The sequence below is a fragment of the Hyla sarda genome, chromosome 5 (assembly GCF_029499605.1).
Source record: "Hyla sarda isolate aHylSar1 chromosome 5, aHylSar1.hap1, whole genome shotgun sequence".
NCBI lineage: Eukaryota > Metazoa > Chordata > Amphibia > Anura > Hylidae > Hyla > Hyla sarda.
In genome coordinates this window covers 367,661,818-367,683,830 of record NC_079193.1, presented here as the reverse complement: position 1 = coordinate 367,683,830, position 22,013 = coordinate 367,661,818, and the positions used below count along the sequence as shown (strand labels likewise).

Below are 22,013 nucleotides of genomic sequence, written 5' to 3'. Positions count from 1 at the left end.
TATAAATGCTACCAGCGTGTGAACAGTATAGATACTACGAGCGTGTGTACATGCTGCGAGTGTGTACAGTGTAGATGCTACAAGCGTGTGTACAAGCTGTGAGCGTGTGTACAGTATAAATGCTACCAGCGTGTGAACAGTGTAGAAACTACGAGCGTGTGTACTACAGTGTAGATGCTACAAGCGTGTGTACAAGCTGCGAGCGTGTGTACAGTATAAATGCTACCAGCATGTGTATAGTATAGATACGAGCGTGTGTACATGCTGCGAGCGTGTACAGTGTAGATGCTACAAGCGTGTGTACAAGCTGCGAGCGTGTGTACAGTATAAATGCTACCAGCGTGTGAACAGTGTAGAAACTACGAGCGTGTACAGGCTGCGAGCGTGTACAGCGCAGATGCTACAAGCGTGTGTACAGTATAAATGCTACCAGCGTGTGAACAGTATAGATACTACGAGCGTGTGTACATGCTGCGAGCGTGTACAGTGTAGATGCTACAAGCGTGTGTACAAGCTGCGAGCGTGTGTACAGTATAAATGCTACCAGTGTGTGAACAGTATAGATTATACAAGCGTGTGTACAAGCTGCGAGCGTGTGTACAGTATAAATGCTACCAGCGTGTGAACAGTATAGATACTACGAGCGTGTGTACTACAGTGTAGATGCTACAAGCTTGTGTACAAGCTGCGAGCGTGTGTACAGTATGTGGTGGCCACGGGTGAGGTCCGCAGCCACCGCTACGCTGGGGTTAGCTATTTGGTTCTTGGGGGGGGGGGGGGGGGGGGATTATGAACCCAGGGTCGGATGGTATTAACCCTTAATGTCACGTAACGCCACTGTAGTCTTGGTATCTCCCGGGGTACTACAGGTCCGGGGAACTCCGTCTCCCCACAGGCTAGCAAGGAAAGAATTGACTCCACTCTAGGTTGCAGTTTAACACAGGCTTTACTAACTTGAAGATAGGTGGTACAATCTCCACAGCGCTCAACCAAAGTCTCCCAAAGGGTTAACAGACAGTCTCTAGAGGACCACACAGCTTGCAGTGCCTGGACTTGATATTGCATATATGCTTGGCTCTTACAGCCGCACTAGGAGTTTTAGGTCTGCGCTATATAAGGCTTGAGATTAAAGTAAAGGCTTGCTATTTCTCCACTCTGTACTCTGAACTGATATGAGTTGCTGTTTCTTCACTCTGAACTCCTGCACTACTCTCCACACCTGAACTCTGAACCCTTCTGCACTCCACCTCTGAACTCCACCTCTGAACTGCACTACACAGGAAATGCTACCCCTTATCAGGGAAGGCTAAACTAAAGCCCATTGGCCAGGCAGCTGTGGATCATAGAGTTGTCTGTATCCCCTTTAGGATTTACAATAAAGTTACATACAAGTAATAACGTAATATAACACCTTACAAAAAAGTTTAGTCTAGCCCTCAGTCCTCCACTCTCACATACCCTGACTGAGCATGAGGTTGCTAGGTAACATACTGAAAGGAAAACTCCGATGCCCCCCTAGAAAGAACAAACTAATCTCCAAATGTAGCCCATTCACATACCTTCACATAGCACCTACAATCACGCGGAATGGCCCAGCCGTTTTCGCACTATGCCCGACCGAAGTTTCGGTCACTTCCGGGTTATATGCCTGGGCAGCGCATGGTTAAAATCTACATTTCCCAGAATACCCACTCATCATATCCGGCCAGCTCCTGCCCTCCCCCTGCTTCTCTCCTGCTAGTCCCACTTCCTAAATTTTAATAAAGTACGCCCCCTTCGCTCCCTCTCATTTTCATATCACGAGATTTGAAAAAAACATCCTTACTCACGTGCAGCTGAAGCTCCAATGAGCTTTCGGCCACGGCTGCGTGCGCAGATTATGCCGGAGAACGATGTGCTCATGCGCACAACTAAGACAGTTATTGGCAAGCGGAGTTAACAATGTGCGCATGCGCATGTCTATAATGGAGATTGGCTGGTGGTGTTTGCTGAGCTAAGCCTATGGCAGCTCAGCAAACAAGCATAAATGAATATATAATTGCAGGAGGAGTAGCCGACTCCGGGCTAGGAGGCCGGCAGAGCCCGCGATGACTCATGGGATGTATGAGTCACCGGGCTAAGATGGCGGCGGAGCGCTCGGAATAAGAAGTCGAGCGTCATCAAATGAAGGAAAACTACTGAGCTTCCGGTGAGCAGCAGAAAGAAGAAGAACACCGGGATCCTTTCAGTCTGGACAGCGCAAGTACATTAGAAATTTATATAACTTTATTTAATGCTTTGTTTGCCCATATAAAGTTTTCCATTGGAGTACTCCTTTAAATTTACAGACACCTAATAACAGATTATTAAGTTATAACAGTGCAAATACACATTAGAAATGGTTGAGTCCCTGCAGGGGAGCCCCCAGGACACTGGAGGTCTCAATCTGACAGGGCCTACAATACCTTAACACAATGTACCTGTACTGGGACCCCACAAGCCCCACCACTAAACAGAAGTCGTCCTCGATGATAAAGGTACTGTCGGATTGAAGAGCGAAGTGGCCTTGGGGCCATAAGAAGTCCTGAGGCATTTTATGCACAAACGTCCATTTCAGGCTTTGGAGAAATAAACACATAATAAGTTCTGAGGCATTTTACACACAAATGTCCATTTAAGGCTTTTAAAGGTAGGATACGAAATATTATTGGTGTAGGATACGTGGTTATTTGGGTCCCAGACAGAATATATACCTATTATATCTGATCAAAGTGTTTCAAACTGGATTTTTTTTTCTTTAGTTGGACCTCTAACATAACCTTTAGCCTATACGTATGTGTATAAACTATTTATATTTATAGTTCTAACTAGTGTTGAGCGGCATAGGCCATATTCGAATATTCTCGTGTGCGAAAATTAACATATGTGAAAATTTGCATATACAAAAATTGACATAAGCTAAAATTCGCATATGCGAAAATTATCATATGCAAATGTTCGCATATGCGAAAATTTGCACGCCAGTCTCACACAGTAGTATTAGAGCCTTCTTTACACCACACAAGCTGGAAGCAGAGAGGGATGATCACTGTGATGTGTACTGTGAAAAAAAAAAAAAAAAAAAAAAAACGAATATTCGTCATTACGAATATATAGCGCTATATTCGCGAATTCGCGAATATTCGCGAATTCGCGAATATGCGATATTCGCAAATAAAATTCGAATTGCGAATATTCGCGAGCAACACTAGTTAGAACTAAGATATTATTGTCATTATATGCTTTGCTATGTCACCTGTATTATAAGTAGGTGTAAATGGGATAGCATTTATTTAATCATACTAACAGACTGGTTTAGTAGACTGATTATCCAGAGTATTGAAGGGTTCTTATTAATAAGATTTAGCTATTTTACTATTTATAACCTGTACCCATGTATATACATTTGTAAGGACCTTTCTATGTACTTTCTAAAAGTGGACTATGCATATGTTACACTATACACAATTGACATGTCTAACTAGACAATTTGGTATCTGAATATACAGACTTATATAACTTTACTGTACATTATATCACCTTATATTATGTAACATTAGATACATTTCTCTAATAGGTGCGGATTGGGCTGCCGGAGGCTCCCTACTCAATGTCTTGGCTACTGGGGCCCTTTGGCAATCAAGCACTTCTCCCCAGAACACATTTTATTTTATTCTAGACATTTTTATGTATACATGTAATAAAAAGCTAGACATTTTTATATAACCCTTTTTCTTTACTGTAGTGCTTAGATTAGGGACAGGATACTTACTGGCCAGGTAGGTTCCTGAGCACAAACAGGGTTAAGAGGCTTTGAGCTGATAATGGTTTACCCATTAGATACCCTTGTAGTGAATTATCAATGAAGTATACTTGAGGTGTATACTGACTTATGTGTATGTAGTTTATCTACATATGTTTATGTACATGTTTTTAGACTAATCCCTATATCTTGCTGGGGGTTGTCCAAAATTAGAACGTGTGGATCTATGCAACACCATCTCTATTTACACGTGAAGTCGGCGATGGGGGTAGTGTAAGTAACTCCTGACTGTGTCTGGATAAACCCCAATAGGAAACAACCAACCACCACACAGGATTTTGTGCTTGGACTTTGTAGCACAGTAATTTTATACATATTACCCTATACCTTGATACCTGGTACCTATTCGGGTATAACACTATATACATTTTTACCTGTGGGACATTCTATACCATAATACTACTTGGTGTACAATTAATGTGTACAAGATCTACTGAAGGTTAGAGGTCTTACAAATATGGAGCAGACACTGGAAAGATTCAACCACCTAAGTTTACTAGATTTGAAATAAACTTGAAAATGTCATTAAGAAGTTTTATGAAGGAGTTCAATAGTCCTCACACAAAAATCTCCAATACGGGAGTCTCTCGACTAGGCCGGGCACAAAACTTATGATTCCTGTTTCCTCTCTGTAAACTCTTCTTGACACCATGTGTCAGGCACTGGACTTAAACCGTTGCTGAACCTGGAACAAAACACAGTTAGTCCTACGACTATAAGTAACAAAAATTTTCAGATTGCCTCACTCTGGTGCCTTATTCTTCTTTCTTTTTAATGCAGCAGGAACGGGATGTCCTCTTTCTTTCCAATCCCACCTACTAGGAGGAGCCCTCGGCTGACTAATGAAGCGAGGGTTTCGGGATTGGGCCCCCTGCAAGGGGTCGACGTGGGTATCCCAGGATACATAGGACAGGGTAGAATTTGAGATGGTAGGTTGGACATTCACTACCACCTGGACGGCAGCAGCTTGTGCCACAGAAGGATGATCAGTTGGTGCCGGCTCTTCGGGCCAAACCTCCACCACTGCAGGAGGGGGCCATGGCACTTTCGTGGGTACCCATGTTGGGGGCCGGCCCTCCGGTGGTGTAGGCCCGGGTACATCGGTGCACTGGGGATGAGTTAGGTGCGCTGTCTTTGAGTGCGCCGCCTATGAGTGCGCCGTCTTTGAGTGCGCCGTCTTTGAGTGTGCCGTCTTTGAGAGCGTTGTCTCTTTAAACTGGATAATTGCTGCAGAAGTGTCAGGGTAGTCCTCTTGGATGACGATCTCCTTGACATTTGGAGTAAAAAGTCCAAAGGGATCAGAGTCCCAATCTTCTGAGGGGAAATAGGCAAAGGGAATCTGAGTAGGACGGCTGGGCCTGGTGATTGCTGCAGCCCATTCCCCTCTCAGGCTCCTCACAGGGGTGTACTCAACGATTTCCCCAGGTTTTAGAGAGTGCTTTTCAGGAGGCAGATAGTGTCTTTGCACCGCCCTCCGGTTCACAAAGAGGGTGCCTCCATGGTGACAGTCCATGGTGACTTGATGACTGTAGCTCTCCTGCGCTCAAGGGGGGGCTCACCTTCTTTGGGTTGCTCAAACCTCCAAATATAATATACCTCCAACCGTTTGGTGTCCTGTTGCTGCCATTCCCTCTCTTCATACGATAGCCGCTTCGGCCCATAGCGCTCTAGCTTCTCTGCCCTCATCTGCTCTAGTATGGCAGCCACTTCGTCGTCTCTTTGGGCTTTTTATGACTGGGCCGGAGGGATGGGAGGTAGGGACTTCCCGGGCAACGGGAGGATATTGTCCCACAGGTATTTGATGAAGGCCGGCTCGTCCCCGAACAACCATCTAGGGAGGGGGGGGATGATGGCGAGCACTCGGCCGACTGAGGGGCTGACTGGTCTTGGACGGCCGCGGCCTGTGGAGGTGGCGGGACCTTTGCCTCGGGGCTGGCTTCGGGGCTATTAGAAAGAGGGAGTGGAGAAATCAGCTTCCGCTGGGGTACTCACGTCCAATTCCTTCGGGATTTCTGCCCACGAGCCCCAGGTGCAGTGATGGGGCAACAACCTCACAGGCGACGGGTCTCTGGAACTCCCGGACGGCGTTGCGACCCACTCATCCTCCGGCAACGGCACTTGGCAGTAGGCCTCGTCGGCCCCGAGGGACAGTCGCTGCTACTTCTCCGCCAGCTCCCGGAACATCTCCGATGCCGCCGCGGCAATCTTCCGACCCTCGGACTCCATCTTGAAACTCTCGGCACACATGTCGCTCTTGGTCTCCGCCATCTTTGCTCTCTTCTGTAGTACTTCCTGCAGACTGAAGAGGCCGCTGTGTGTCTCCCCTTTTATGAAGGTCTTCACCAAAATGTCCGCCAGCCGGAAGTGCGTCATCGGCTGCGCCTGGGACCGGCAGTTGCACAGCAGCGTATCCTCTTCATCCACCCCCTTGGCAACAGGGGCTGGACTTCTTCCGTTCCACTTGGCTCTGGACACAACCACACTATTTCCTTGCCTAGGGGCGGGGCGAAGACTTTGGCGGGAGTCCTTGGCGCTCTTTTCCAGAGGATCTTTAACTCTTTCAGGTACCGGGAAGTTTTTGGCGTGAAGCATCATTTCTGTCTTTCCTTTACACATGGCGGTTCTTTGACTTTAGTAGACTGTTCTCGTGACTGATCATGCAATAAACTTTACCTTCCCCACCACTTATATTTGCGCCGCGGTGGATACATTTCTTTCAATAACACAGTCGCGTACACAGTTCAGACTTGGGGGAAGGACTTGATTTAGTGGCTGAATAGTTAAGGCGTACACCCAAATCCTTTTCGTGACGCCAAAAAACGATGTGGTGGCCACGGGTGAGGTCCGCAGCCACCGCTACGTTGGGGTTAGCTACTTGGTTCTTGGGGGGATTATGAACCCAGGGTCGGATGGTATTAACCCTTAATGTCACGTGACGCCACTATAGTCTTGGTATCTCCCAGGGTACTACAGGTCCGGGGAACTCCGTCTCCCCACAGGCTAGCAAGGAAAGAATTGACTCCACACTAGGTTGCAGTTTAACGGAGGCTTTACTAACTTGAAGATAGGTGGTACAATCTCCACAGCACTCAACCAAAGTCTCCCAAAGGTTTAACAGACAGTCTCTAGAGGACCACACAGCTTGCAGTGCCTGGACTTGATATTGCATATATGCTTGGCTCTTACGGCTGGACTAGGAGTTTTAGGTCATACTTAAAGCTACAGACACCTAATAACAGATTATTAAGTTATAACAGTACAAATACACATTGGAGTCCCTGCATTGGAGCCCCCAGGACACTGGAGGTCTCAATCTGACAGGGCCTACAATACCTTGAACAATGTACCTGTACTGGGACACCACAAGTATAAATGCTACCAGCGTATGTATAGTATAGATACTACGAGCGTGTGTACATGCTGCGTGCGTATGTACAGTATAAATGCTACCAGCGTGTGAACAGTATAGATACTACGAGCGTGTGTATATGCTGAAAGCATGTACAGTGTAGATGCTACAAGTGTGTGTACAAGCTGCGAGCGTGTGTACAGTATAAATGCTACCAGCGTGTGAACAGTAAAGATACTACAAGCATGTACACGCCGCAAGCATGTGCACAACATAAACGCTACCAGCGTGCGCACAATGAAGATATTATGAACACACAGTATAGACACTAGGGGCGTGCGTACACGCTGCAAGCGTGTGTACCGTAAAAACCCACGAGCGTGTGTACATGCTGCGAGCGTGTGTACAGTATTGATGCTACGGCGTGGAAATAACTGGCAACAATAACATGAACCTATCTCCACAGCGAAATCATCAGAATTCACCTGTTTTGGATTAAACAAATTTTATTTTTTATTTTATTTTTTTTAGCATGAGGCACGGCAAGCCCGAAGGGAGGAGCGTATTGAACAGCAACCACAGCCTCACATGTACTAAGACATGGCCACATACAGTTAATACAGTTTAAAACTGGCCACACGCAGTATCTACATCATATGGCCCGGGTCAGTGCTCGCCCAGCAAGTGAGCGCTGATGTGAAACCCCCCCCCCCCCCCCCCAACACCACCGGCTCGTGGGGGAGCGAAGTCTCCCCATGGGACTGCCGGCGTGTCCCTGTCAGAAGTCAGGCTGCCGGCGCTGACTCACTGTGGCCTGCCGGGGCAGGCTTGCTGAACCCGGGAGCGCACACCGAGCATGGGGGCACCTGGAGAACGGGGGGCACCTGGAGAACACAACGTGGGATGCATGTCCCTATATTATATGAAATTGGGGCCGGGCTGGCCAGGGTACCCTCCGAACTCCGGCTTACCTCCGGAGTAAGGGCTGCGCTGAACGCCGCTACCCCAGCCAGCCCCGGCCACTTACCCACGTGTCGCCGCTTGAAGCTGCTTCCGGTCAGCTGACCCGGAGAGTCAGCTGATCTGCAGTAACGTGAAGAACCCGCGGCGTCACGCACAGGAGCTGCCGCGAGTTCTTATAGCGAAATCCCCGCCCCTCCCACAAATACAGGCTAATAATAATTAGCCTTGACATATATATATATATATATATATATATATATATATATATTCACACACACACACACACACACACACATATATATATATATATATATATATATTTACACACACACACACATATATAATTTTTTCTTCATGACTTTTAGTGCATCTCTTATTCTTCTATCACTTTATCCTCTTTTTAGTCATCCACACGGTAGCATTTCCCGACAGTTTAGAATTATCTAAAAAAAAAAGGCAGACGGAATATTTGATGTGATAGACGATGATCTCCAAAAAAAAAAAAGTGACTCGCCAGACACCTTAATCCCCGAGCTGCCATTGAAATCGCCATCTTCAAGGTGCAATCTCTGCAAAGCCTATAAAAAGAGCATCCGCTGTAATCATTAATACACAGATCCGGCGGTGGCAGGAAAGGGCCCGGGCACTTACGGAAACATTGTCGCGGGCTGTCATCCCAGGCGACTGAATAACATTGGATGTCAGGATTTGCTACGGCAATTTCATGGGCTGCATGACAAAAGGGAGGGCAATGTGGTGACCCAGAAGTAGATAGCGAGAGAAAGTCACCCAAAGAGCTGTCAATCATCCGTCCAAAGCGTTCGCCGTCTGATGGCTCGAAAAGAAAAGGACTTGTTCCGAGCGCGCTGATGGATTACACACTGAGACGATGACACGAGCCGTATCAGTCACCCGCCAGGTCACGTACTGAAGCGAAAAAGTTTCTACTGCAGACAATGGATAATGACATCAACTAGAAGAAAGTGCGAAATACACAAAATGGAGACCTGGCTCTTAGGCATTTCGATCAGTCCCATTGCCATGAATTTCCAAGCTTAATATTTCGGAGGAATTCCGCCACATGAACATGTCCTAAAGTTGACTGCATTGGTCGGGGCGGATCCGCCCCGACCAATGCAGTCATCTTTAGGACATGTTCATGTGGCGGAATTCCTCCGAAATATTCAGCTTGGAAATTCGGCTGCAGCAGAGTCCAATTGACTTCAACACACAGCGGATTTTCGGCAGATGTCCATTATACCGACAAAGGGAGAATCATCTCCATATTAACGTCTTTCGATTCAAAGGGGTACTCCGGTGGAAAGCTTTTTTTGTTTTGTTTTTTGTTTTAAATCAACTGGTGCCAGAAAATGTAACAGATTTGTAAATTACTTTTATTTAAAAATTCTTCATCTATCCAGTACTTATTACCAGCTGTATACTACAGAGGAAATTCTTTTCTTTTGGGATTTCTTTTCTGTCACGACCTCTCTGCTGACACCTCTTTTCCATTTTTAGGAACTGTCCAGAGCAGGAGAGGTTTGCTATGGGGATTTTCTCCTGCTCTGGACAGTTCCTGACATGGACAGAGGTGTCAGCAGAGAGCACTGTGGTCGTGTCAGAAAAGAAATCCCAAAAGAAAAGAATTTCCTCTGCAGTATACAGCCGCTAATAAGTACCGGAAGGATTAAGAATTTTTAATAGAAGTAATTTACAAATCAGTTGATTTAAAAAAAAATAAAAAAAAATAAAGTTTTCCACCGGAGTACCCCTTTAAAGTGGGATGTCCTATAAAAAAAAGTTTCAATAGGTGTCCCAATACTTTTGTCCACCTATTCATCATGATTGAGTACAGTATGTAACAATTCAATCACTAAGGGGAAGATTTCTGAAAACCTGTCCAGAGGAAAAGTTGCTGAGTTGCCCATAGCAACCAATCAGGTTTCTTCTTTCATTTTTAACAAGGCCTCAGCAAAATGAAAGGAGCGATCTGATTGGTTGCTATGGGCAACTGGGCAACTTTTCCTCTGCACAGGTTTTGATAAATCTCCCCCTAAGTGTTCTCCACTTCAGCCTCACCCGTCAACCGCAAGGCAAAAAGGCTCCGGCCTACTTAGGAATACAACCCAATTGTTGTCTTTAGAAACCATGAGTGGTTAAAAACAACTCACTCCTCACCGGCACCAAGAACAAAACTCTATATCCACTTTTACAGCTCCTCCATCCAGTACAAGGGTTCCTCAAATTCCAATATTAATTGGTTCCAGAACGACCATTGTATGTTAAATCCATTGTATGTTGAGACCAAAACTCTATGGAAACCTGGTAATTGGTTCTGAAGCTCCAAAATGTCATCCAAAAGTAGGAAAAAGTGAGGATTAAAGAAAAATAAGTAGATAACTAATAGAGATGAAGCAAATCCTTATATATAAAAGTAAGAAAGATCTGCTGGGAGCTGTAATCACTGTCTATGTAGAGGACAGGAGCTTCTTCAGGGTCCCGTACAGTACACAGTGTCCTAAAAAAGTAACATGGAGCCGCCCTCACCTGGTGCCCAAAGGAGCAGCTAACCCTGGTGCAGGTAAAGAGTACAGAACATGTAATACCTCCCTGTACTGTCGGGGACGCTACCAGACACCAGTCAGTGCATACGCTTCAGTAAGCTGTCACGCCCCCTCCCATAGACATGAATGGAGGGGGCGTGGCGTGACTTCACGACCACGGCCACCTGGACCCAGCATTCTGAACATAATATTCAGTATGACGGCTGTCTGCACAGAGATCGCGGGTGTCCCAGCGGCCAGACCCACACAATCAGACATATTTTCCCCTATCCTTTGAAGAAGGCAACGGAGTACCCCTTTAAGACCCTGAAGATTCGGAAATAGAAAGGATTTAGTCATAAAAGGCGATAAAAAAATACTAGATTATTATCCTGACCAGAACTCATCTTGATGACCTTGATTCTTAGCGCTCGGTGGGAGGTTAAGGCCTCGGTGGGTGGTGAAGGCCTCGGTCTGGAGAGTCAAGGATATTGTGTTGTTCGGAGATGTTATCATTCCCATCTCTCATTTCCAAAAACCTTGAAAGGTATTGATTGAGCTCTTGACTTACAAATTATCTTATTGTTATCTGGGGTTGGAGCAAATCCCTTGTCTCATGGATGTTAACAAGAGCTTAAATGATCCGTCTTTAGCTTCACGCGTCGGCATTGATTTTTCTAAAATGCCTCTGATGCTCTTCATCATAAAGTGCCAACAACGTTGGCACCGTATTAAAGAGCTGTTAATGAGGATTTCTCTTTGAAGAATACAGCGTCCGAGAAGACGGGCATTTAAAGAGAAAGGATAAAAAAGTGACATCTCGTAGTCCTGTTGTGTCTTCAAGAACGCCTTTGGCTGTCCAGGCATGCTGGGAAGTAGTTTTGCAACAGCTGGAGACACACTGGTTGGGAAACATTGGCATAAGGCTTAAGTCGGCACCTTCCCTACATATGTATAACCTCTGTGGATGGACACTAGTAGCAGCTGGCGGTGCTTGGTAAGCAAGTAGCAAAAGGCAGCCAGTCCGTATAGAAAGAATAGCTCCACCACACACTCTGAATTCCTTTCAATATTCTTCATTTAACTTTCACATAGCAACCTGACAAGAAATGGACATTCACAGGTATGGCCACCGACCGTTTCACGTCATCTGATGCTTAATCAGGCCCTGATGAAGGGTCACATGATGTGAAACGTTTGGTGGCCATACCTGTGCATATCCAGTTCCTGTCTGTTTGCTTTGTAACGCTTTAATAAAGAATATCGAAAGGAATCCGGTGAGTGTGGGGGAACTATTGTTTCTATCCAAATAATCTTTGCTGTTCTTTATTTCCTAGGGATATGTCAAAAGTTGTGATCAGTTGGGGTCTGAGCATTCACGAAAATGAGTCGCAAGAGAAACATGCAGCCGCTCTTTGTCTATAAGAGCAGGATGGGCCCATAGACTTATATTCAGAGTGCGTACAAGTCACGTGGCACAGAGTCTGGAGAGAATGCACTAAAGGTGCACTACTTTACTGGCTCGTTCCTTTGATCCGTAAGGGTCTGAACACTTATACCCTGACCAATGAAGACTTTTTATTTATCTCTACAACAAAGTTTTTCTTTCATGACGGTGCATATAATCTGATGATCTGTTTAATTTTCTTCAGGAGAAGAGCTGATATATAGGGCTTAGTCAAGAGGCGAGGCTTAACAATCTATTTGTCCAAGTGTAGACAGGGGCGGGGGGAGGCTCCTGCTGCAGCCAATTGTAATACAGACAGATACAAGATAGTAAGGAGGGAAATATGGCTGATCTGCCGGGGCACATATATTTGGTTGTAGTGATTGCAAAATGTATAGGTGGAATGCTACTCTGCTTCCTTGGTGCACTATGCTACTGGAGTTACACACAACCTGTTCCAAAATATTAAGCAAATTATATTTTTCTCAATTACCTAAATAATTGATGTAAATAACAGTCAGCATAATTCTCATGTTATCAACTATTAAGAGTACAATTACATTTTTATTGAACAAACCTCCTAATGATAACAGTATTTTTTTTAAACATAAGAAATGTACAATGCACTGTTCCAAATTATTACGCACAGTAAGTTTCAAAACACTATATAGGTTGTAAAGAAACTTTTAACAACATTGTAACTTTTTAAACATTTTAACAGGTAACAATACATTTTAACATGGGACCCCTTATTTGCTAGCAGCTTCACAAGTCTTGCATCCATTGAACTTGTGAGTTTTTGGACAGTTTCTGATTGAATTTGTTTGCAAGATGTCAGAATAGCCTCCCAGAGCTGCTGTTTGGATGTAAACTGCCTCCATCCCTCATAGATCTTTTGCTTGAGGATGCTTCAAAGATTCTCAATAGGATTGAGGTCAGGGGAGGATGGAGGCCACACCATGACTTTTTCTCCTTTTATCCCCATAGCAGCCATTGAGGCAGAGGTATTCTATGCAGCATGAGATGGTGCATTGTCATGCATGAAGAGGATTTTATTACGGAAAGCATAGTTATTCCTTCTGTATCAGGGTAGAAAGTGGCCAGTCAGAAACTCCACATACTTTGCAGAGGTCATCTTTACAACTTCGGAGACCCTAAAGGGACCGACCAGCTCTCTTCCTATGATTCTGCCCCAAAACATGACTCCACCACCGCCTTGTTGATATCGCAGCTTTGTTGGAACAGGGTGGCCATCCACCAACCATCCACTACTCCATCCATTTGGACCATCCAGGGTTGCATGACACTCATCATTGAACAGGACTGTTTGAAAATTAGTCTCCATCTATTTTTCTGTCCAATGCAGCCATTTCTACTTGTGAGCATTGGTTAGTGGTGGCCGAATAGAAGGTTTATGCACAGTTGCAAGACTCTGGAGGACTCTACACCTTGATGTCCATGGGACTCCAGAGGCACCAGCAGCTTCAAATATCTGTTTGCTGCTATGTAATGGAATTTTAGCAGCTGCTCTCTGATGCATGGATCTGGCAGAAATCTACCTCAATGGGCCTTTATCTGCACGAACCCGTCTGTGCTCTGAATTGGCCACAAATCTCTTAATAGTGCGATGATCACGCTTAAGTTTTCATGAAAAATCTAATGTTTTCATACATCGTCCAAGGCATTGAACTATTTGGCAGCAGAGAGATCCTTGAAAATGGTGTCTGCTTAATAATGTGGAACACCCACCTTTAGTAGTTTTTCCTTAAATTAGGCTCACCTGGCAATCTAATTATCACAGGTGTCCGAGATTGTTTTCAGTGATCAAAAGAGACAAAATGTATCCATGAGTTAAACTGAAAAACTAAATATTTAATCTTTGTGACACTTAAAAATAATTTTCATAATAATTTGGGACAGGGTGTAGAAAGTCTGGGGCTTGAGATTGGAGTCCTACACTGTATAGTCTCTATGGGTTTTATGGTGCAACCACCTGGCAATGACTGTGAGGCATAGTACCCAACAGGCTGCAAGTAAAGTGTAAAGGAAATAAGGAGAATAAATAATTTATCTAGGCATGATGTCCTTAAAGGGGTACTCCGCTGCTAGACATCTTATCCCCTGTCCAAAGGATAGGGGATAAGATGTCTGATCAACAGGGTCCCAGCGGCTGCTGGGACCCCACGATCTCCACAGAGCAACTGGCGTTCTGAACAAACACTGGGTTCTGGCAGCAGTGGTCGTGACGTCATGGCATGCCCCCTCTTGATGTCAGGCCACGCCCCCTACATTCATGTCTGTGGGAGGGGGCGTGATGTCCATCACACCCCCCTCCCATAGACACGAATGGAGGGGGCTATGGGTGCTGCGTGGAGATCATGGTCCCAGTGGCCGGACCCCCATGATCAGACATTTTATCCCCCTTCCTTTGAATAGGGGATAAGATGTCTAGCAGCGTAGTACCCCTTTAAGAAATGCTGAAATCTGAGGCCTCAATGCGATTCCTCTGACTTGCAAAGTCATGGCGGATGTTGGCGCCATATAACAGCTATTACCCACAATACTACACGGCTTTTTTGTCATCAAACTGTTTTAGCTGCCATCTGAAAACCATGCCAATGTGCCCGTCATGCGATCTCACCACACAGATAAACAACACTTTCAGGCCCTTCCCGATATTGTTATCTGGAGCCATCTCCAGCTGTTCCCTCTTTTATACAGGTTTTATGGCTTCTACCATCTCTTCATATTGAATGTCGCTCACAATCGTCTCTCGGTGCTGAATGTAGGGCGGATGTAATAGATGTCTGAGCGCAGGTGTTACCGCCATGAGCAAGCCGACCGTCATTCTACCTAATGACTATCTCCACTAGCCGCACCGCGTAGATTAGCGCAGCGATCACACTGATCATCATAGCTATTTCTTTCAGTACACATTGTATATCCTAATCTCCTCATTAAAGTGACATTAAGTTGTCGTCTTTTTCCTTTTTTTTAAATTCTAGTTTTTTTGGCAGTTTTTCGGTGTTATTTTGCAGAAATTATAATATTCTTCGGAATAAACGTTCTTCCTGCAGATGATGATTGTTCTATTTGTGACGTCTGACGGCATCGGGAACAAATTACCAATAACACATCGCTGGGAACCAATTTACATGCAACTTATGAAAGCCTAAGAAATGACTTCTAGATACAGTTATTATATCTGCTGATCGCCCAAATGATGAACATGTCCCTGATTTCTAGTTTGTCCCGAGTTATTATCGATACTAGTGCTGTATCAGGACCTTACAGCAGGGCTGTCTTTAATTTTGAATGGACCCTGGGCAAGCAATTTTTTGCTGCTCTTAAAGCGGCAGCGTCCCTGCCCCGGATTGCTTCACTTGGAACCAGGGGAGCGGCCCGGAGCAAGAGATACCCTTCAGCATCACTAGTAAAGGGGACCTCACGGTGGGGAGGGAAGCTTTTAAGGGTGGCCCCAGCCACATTCATTTTATTAAAAATAAAAATGGTGACGGGGCCGGGAGTGGGGGTGCGCTGGCAGCAGCGGAGGGCCCCCTAAAACCCGGGCCCTCAGGCACTGCCTGAGTGCCCAACGTTTCAGTCCGCCCTCGGCCGCAGCGCAGTGGCAGGGCCGGTCCTGCCTGAACCGGTGGCGGCTAGCTCCTTTAGCGTGGGGCTAAAGGGCTAGCTGCTTTGGGCCCCCAGGAATGACAGAGTCCAGGGCAGCTGTCCCTTTTGCCCCATATTTAAGACAGCCCTGCCCTACAGGTTTGGAGGTGTGGTGGTGGTGAGGGGGGGGGGGGGGGGTTTATCAAACCTTGTGCAGATGAATGCAGTGGAGCAGTTGCCCATAGCAACCAATGCAATTCCAGCTTTTATTGTTAACCCTTTGGAGGACACAGGACATACACCTACATCCTGCGCCCTCTCCCGTAGTATGAATTGTGCTCAGTGCGCTTTATACCTGGTGGATCCCAGTTGTCATCAGCAGCCAGGACTCAGGCTGATTTCTGGAATTATCCCTTTAGATGCTGCAATTAAAGTTGATCTCAGCATCTAAAACGTGCAAATTGTATTCCCGGCTAGCTCAGGGAGCTGATCAGGACCACCGCAGCAAAATCGTGTCCCAATGAGCCTAGAGGATGGATGGAGGGTTCCTACCTGCCTACATCCCATCTGATCTGCACTACCTTGCTGCAGACAGCCTCAACAGCCTGTACTAATGGAGCACCGATAACACTGATCAATGCTGTTCTATGGCATAGAAATATCAGAGCTATTAAAATGTATTGCAGATTTTTGGTCACTTCATATAGCAGACATTTTTTTCATAAAAAATGATCATGTCATGCCAAAGGCTGTCTGGGCATGCTGAGAGTTGTTGTTTTGCAACAGTCGTAGGGCCACAGGTTGAAAAACATTGCAGAATACCAGGATATTGTTCCTATTATTATTCCTTTCAGTCTGTTGTATTGTATTTAAACATTTTTTTTTGCATCCCATTTACATAAAACAAATAAAATTTTTTCCATGTGACCGATTCCTCCATATTCCATTCAGATGACGGCGGTAATTATTCTATAAATTAATTTAAAAAAATGAATTCCTCTGAGCCGTAATAAATAAAACCGGTCTTGTGCAAGACGTGCTCAGCGCCTAGCTGCATGTAGAGACGGAAATCCGTAGATGTAATTAAATGAGACGATGGAGTTCAACATGGCCACCGCCGCGGTTTTGTGATTACTGGGATATGCGCTGGTGTTAATGCTTATTACTGTACGACATGATTGTGGAGGTGATATTGATTAGGTATGTCTGCAATTTATATTAAGTTAAATGTAAAATTTAAGGGAAAATTCAAAAATAGAAAAAGGGAATACATTTGGCACAACTAAGCTGCAGAATTCTCAGTAAAAAGGTAAAAAATGCCAAAAATATTCTCCACTTGCCACTAGAGTGTAACGCTGGTTGTTAACAACCACCAGCGTATGATGTGTTCTGGTTCTTACCAGCATTGGGCGACATTCTCTGTGCCATGTGTCTGCTGCATTTCCTGGTCTTCCTTCTCTGATGTGTCACTTGCTGCAGTTTCCGCTCTGTCCACTAGGGGCCATGCATGAGCTGTGGCTTAGTTTTAAAGAGCCACCGTGCACTATCCATTAGATCCTCCTCCAATCTCTGCCTGGCTTTCCCTATATAAGTCAGCCACACCTGTTGCCTGATGCCGTAGCAAGGTTGTGTATTCATGAACTGAAGGTCTCTATCTGCCTGCTTATTCTGTGTTGTTGATCCTGCCTGTTTTCTGGACTTTGCCTTATCCCTTGGACTCTGACTTGCATTTCATGCGTATGAACTTTGACTGCGTTCTCCATGATTCCTTTCTGTGTGCCAGCCTGCACTTGTAGCCATCTTGGCTACCTGTTGTCACAGAACCTGCTCTGTTAATAAACACCTTTATCAGCTTTGCTGTTTCTGGCACTATCTTTACTGTCAGTTTGCTCCATTCTGCCTGCCTTGCCAGCTGCCACTTGTGGCACAGTGGGTCCACACCCGTGGGGCATTACATACAGTTGGCAAATCAGTTCAGCACAAACTGATTTTAGTATAAATTTCCCAAACAATTCAATTTTGTATGAATTAGATTTTTTTTTAAATTCATTTTAGGCGAATTGCATACAGGAGCAGGGACTTCTTTCGTAGACATGTGTCCTTGCTGCTGTAGGTAGTGAGTGGCAAGGCATCCTCTGCATACTTTGTGACACTCAATTCCCAATCAGAAGCAGCAATGAATGATTGTCGTCCGGAGGTAAGTAGCTGGTGCATAGGATGGCATGAAAATGATGTACAGGAGCTGGTAACTCCTATCAAGGCAAGAGTCCCTGCACCGGTACACTAAGCGCAGAACACCCGGCCTAATGAATGTGTCCGGCTGCTTGGAAGAAATTGGCAATGCTGTATGCATCACTGCTGAAACTCACAACGGTAACATAGTGTAATGCATTGCTGCACAGGAGCCAGTAGGAGATCATTTTGCAATCTTATTGTAAAGCCCGAACGGCTGTGAGACTTACCAGTTTGGCTTTGGAATTTATCATGCTCTAGGATGTTGTAGAAGCTGTAGGGTAGACACCAGGCTGCTGCCACAAAAGTGATCCCTGTTAAGTGGCAGCTGTTGGGTCAGAACTGGGATCACTGACAAGCACTGGGCATACAGGCAGGTGGGGTGATCAGATGCAATAAATGGTATCAGCGCTTCAACAGAGTCTGACTAGGTGTATAGCTGAGCTGGAGCTGTTAGAACAACAGAGTTGAGGAGCTCAGGTGCAGCCAGGTGGAGCCAGCTTGATCAGCAGACAGAGGTGTGGTTGACAATTTGGATCATGCACTGGAGAAGCAGGCAGGTACAGAGGGATCAGGCAGAGTTAGGTGACAGGCTAGGTCAGGATCACAGGAGAGCAGTCAGACACCTTAGCTGTAAAGAAACACAATATTGCTCAGGCACCACAGAAAGGGAGGAGTGCTGTCATTAAAGTGGTGACCAGCAGCGATTGGAGTAGGACAGGGATCAGAATTGTGCATGAATCCATAAAGTACCAGCACATGCACGTGTGCGTTCCCTGAGGGGTATGCCAGAAACTGTCACTGCCTGCGACAATGCAGAGAAGGAAGTCAGGAGTCTGCAACGAGGAGGGAGAACCGTGTGTGGTGTGGCCAAGGTAAGCAATGGGACGCACTGCATGTGGTGGCTAACAGCCACCAACATTAACCCCTTAACGACCACGGACGTAAATGAACGTCCTGGTTTGACGGGACTTCCCGCACCAGGACGTACATTTACCTCCTGTGTATGACCGTGAGCATCGGAAGGGTGCTCGCATCATACACGACAGGTTCCGGCTGCAAGCAGCAGCCGGGGACCCGCCCGTAATGGCCGACATCCGCGATCGCGCGGATGTTCGCCATTAACCCCTCAGATGCCGTGATCAATACAGATCACGGTATCTGCGGCATTGCGGTACTTTGATTGGATGATCTGATCTCCCGCAGTGCTGCCGCGGCGATCCGATCATCCAGCATGGCGGCCGGAGGTCCCCTCACCTGCTTCCGCCCATCTCCCGGGGTCTTCTGCTCTGGTCTGAGATCGAGCAGACCAGAGCAGAAGATTACCGATAATACTGAGCAGTGCTGTGTCCTATACATAGCACTGCACAGTATTAGCAATCAAACGATTTCTATAGATAGTCCCCTATGGAGAACTAAAAAGTGTAAAAAAAAAAAATAAAATTTTTTTTTAAATGTAAAAAAAAAAGGGAAAAATCCCCTCCCCCAATAAAAATGAAAATTGTCCGTTTTTACCATTTTACCCCCAAAAAGGGTAAACATTTTTTTAAATAAACATATTGGATATCACCACGTGCATAAATGTCCGAACTATCAAAATATAATGTTAATGATCCCGTATGGTGAATGGCGTAAACGTAAAAATAAAAAATAAAAAGTAAAAAAATGCTGCTTTTTTGTCACATTTTATTAAAATTTTTTTATAAAAAATGATCTAAAAGTTTTATATATGCAAATGTGGTATCTAAAAAAAAAGTACAGATGACAGTGCAAAAAATGAGCCCTCATACCGTCCTATATACGGAAAAATGAAAAAGTTATAGGTGGTCATAGGGCGATTTTAGATTACTGATTTTGTACAAAAAGTTTTAGATTTTTTTTAAGCGGTACAAAAATATAAAAGTATCTAACCATGGGTATCATTTTAATCGTATTGACCCACAGAATAAAGAACACATGTCATATTTACCGTAAATTGTACAGTGTGAAAACGAACACCTCCAAAATGTGCAAAATATTTGTTTTTCGTTTAAATCTCCTCCTTAAAACATTTTTTTGGGGGGTTCGCCGTACATTTTATGGTAAAATGAGAGGTTTCATTACAAAGTACAATTGGTCACGCAAAAAACAAGCCCTTATATGGGTCTGTAGATGGAAATATAAAAGAGTTATGAATTTTAGAAGGTGAGGAGGAAAAAGCGAAAATGCAAAAATAAAATTGGCCTGGTCCTTAAGGGGAAAATGGGCTTGGTCCTTAAGGGGTTAAACTAATAGTATGAAGCTTCTAGCCTTGTGGAGCTACACAGGTTGCACTCGTCTGTTGCTGTGGTAACGGGGTGTGAAATGCAGGGCAGATGGAATTATCCTAGGGGCAGATGGCATTAACCCCTTGTATTCGTGACGCCAGGGCGTGGTTTATCCTCGATACCACCCGATGGTATACCACTGAATCCTGGGCTAGGCATGGGGGCAATAATGACTCCGACACCAAGTTTCGGACAAAGGTAGCTTTACTGAGTGACAGATGGTAAAGTCTATACAGTCCAGCCAGGGCCCACGGAGGTGACCAGTGACTCAGAGACCTTGGACTAACTATGTGTGGTACATAACTTTACACATTATATTGTGAGCTAATCTTTGTACCTTGTGGGAATTTGTCATGGCAGTGAGGTAGTGGCTACGCTTCTCCTGACTAGGTAAGGATACCTCCCATGTAAATTGCCATGAATTAGACACTGTACATTTAAACATTTCCATACAAAACATATTATACACATTTTATTACAGCACACCACATCCATTATAGTACACTAACATACAGTAAGTATTTACTTGTGCAAAGATAATGAGCAAAAATATATTACTCTGACGGTATATACATATTTTTATTGTACCGCTCCACAGTCCTGGTACATTTTTGAGTTTTTAGTAAAGAATCACGACTAGAAGCCGGGCACGTACATTTACGCAAATGGTTACAAATAAACTTCTTAACAAGTTCATCAGGCACTCCTTCTTAAACGTTACATAACCTGTGGAGAACAAAAGTACTTCACAAAGAAAGTTAGTGACAATTAGCAAAATTGCCCCTGGTAGACTTCTTTGACTGGTGAACTTACCATCCCAGCCTCGCCGGTCAGACTGTTTCTGAGGCTGGGACATGTAACGGGGTCCACGGGATTGTGCCCCTTCTAATGGACTCACTCAAGTGTTCCAGTTCACCCGTGACAAAGTAGACTCACTGCACTGCAGCAGCTTGCGCCACTGGGGAACAGCAGTTGGTGCCTGTTGGGCTGGCCAAACCTCCTCTACGGGAGTAGGCCGAGGCACTCCAGTTGGTGCCCGCTGATTAGGCCAAACCTCCTCAACCACAGGAGTACGCCTGGGCACATTCACAGACGACTTTGGTAGGTACTTCGGGGCCATTTATACAGCTAAATATATACCAACGGGGAACAAATATAAACGATTAAAACTAAATCCTACATGTCTGACAAATGATGTTAAAAGAGCAATAAACAACTAAAAAATAGCTTTCAAAAAGTACAAATCTGACATATAACATTTAAACAGTACAAAGAGCTTAATAAAATCTGTAAAAATGTAATAAAAACAGCAAAAATTCTAAATGAGAGACAGGTGGCCAAAGAAAGCAAAACTAATCCTAAATATTTTTTTAGATATATAAATGCAAAAAAACCAAGGACAAAGCATGTAGGACCCCTTAACCCCTTAAGGACACATGACGTACTGGAACGTCATGTGTCCACTCCCGATCTATAACGCGAGGCCACGGCAATAACGCTGTGCCGCGCGCTATTAACCCTTTAGACGCGACGTTCAAAGTTGAATGCCGCGTCTAAAGCAAAACCGAAAGCATGCCGGCTAGCTCAGTGGGCTGTTCGGGATAGCAGTGGCGAAATCGCGGCATCCCGAACAGCTTACAGGACAGCGGGAGGGCCCCTACCTGCCTCCTCACTGTCCGATCGCCGAATGACTGCCCAGTGCCTGAGATCCAGGCATGAG

At 45.1% G+C, this 22,013-nt stretch overlaps 1 long non-coding RNA gene across 2 annotated transcripts in view; it reads left to right on the top strand.

The window, feature by feature from the left end:
- Nucleotides 1-1,860: 1,860 nt before the first annotated feature.
- The window catches only part of LOC130274455 (uncharacterized), a 136,016-nt gene continuing 115,863 nt past the window's right edge, over nucleotides 1,861-22,013 (top strand). For both annotated transcript variants that reach the window (XR_008844392.1, XR_008844391.1), the window contains exon 1: nucleotides 1,861-2,242. This is a non-coding gene — a long non-coding RNA (uncharacterized LOC130274455). The remainder of the gene's footprint in view (nucleotides 2,243-22,013) is intronic.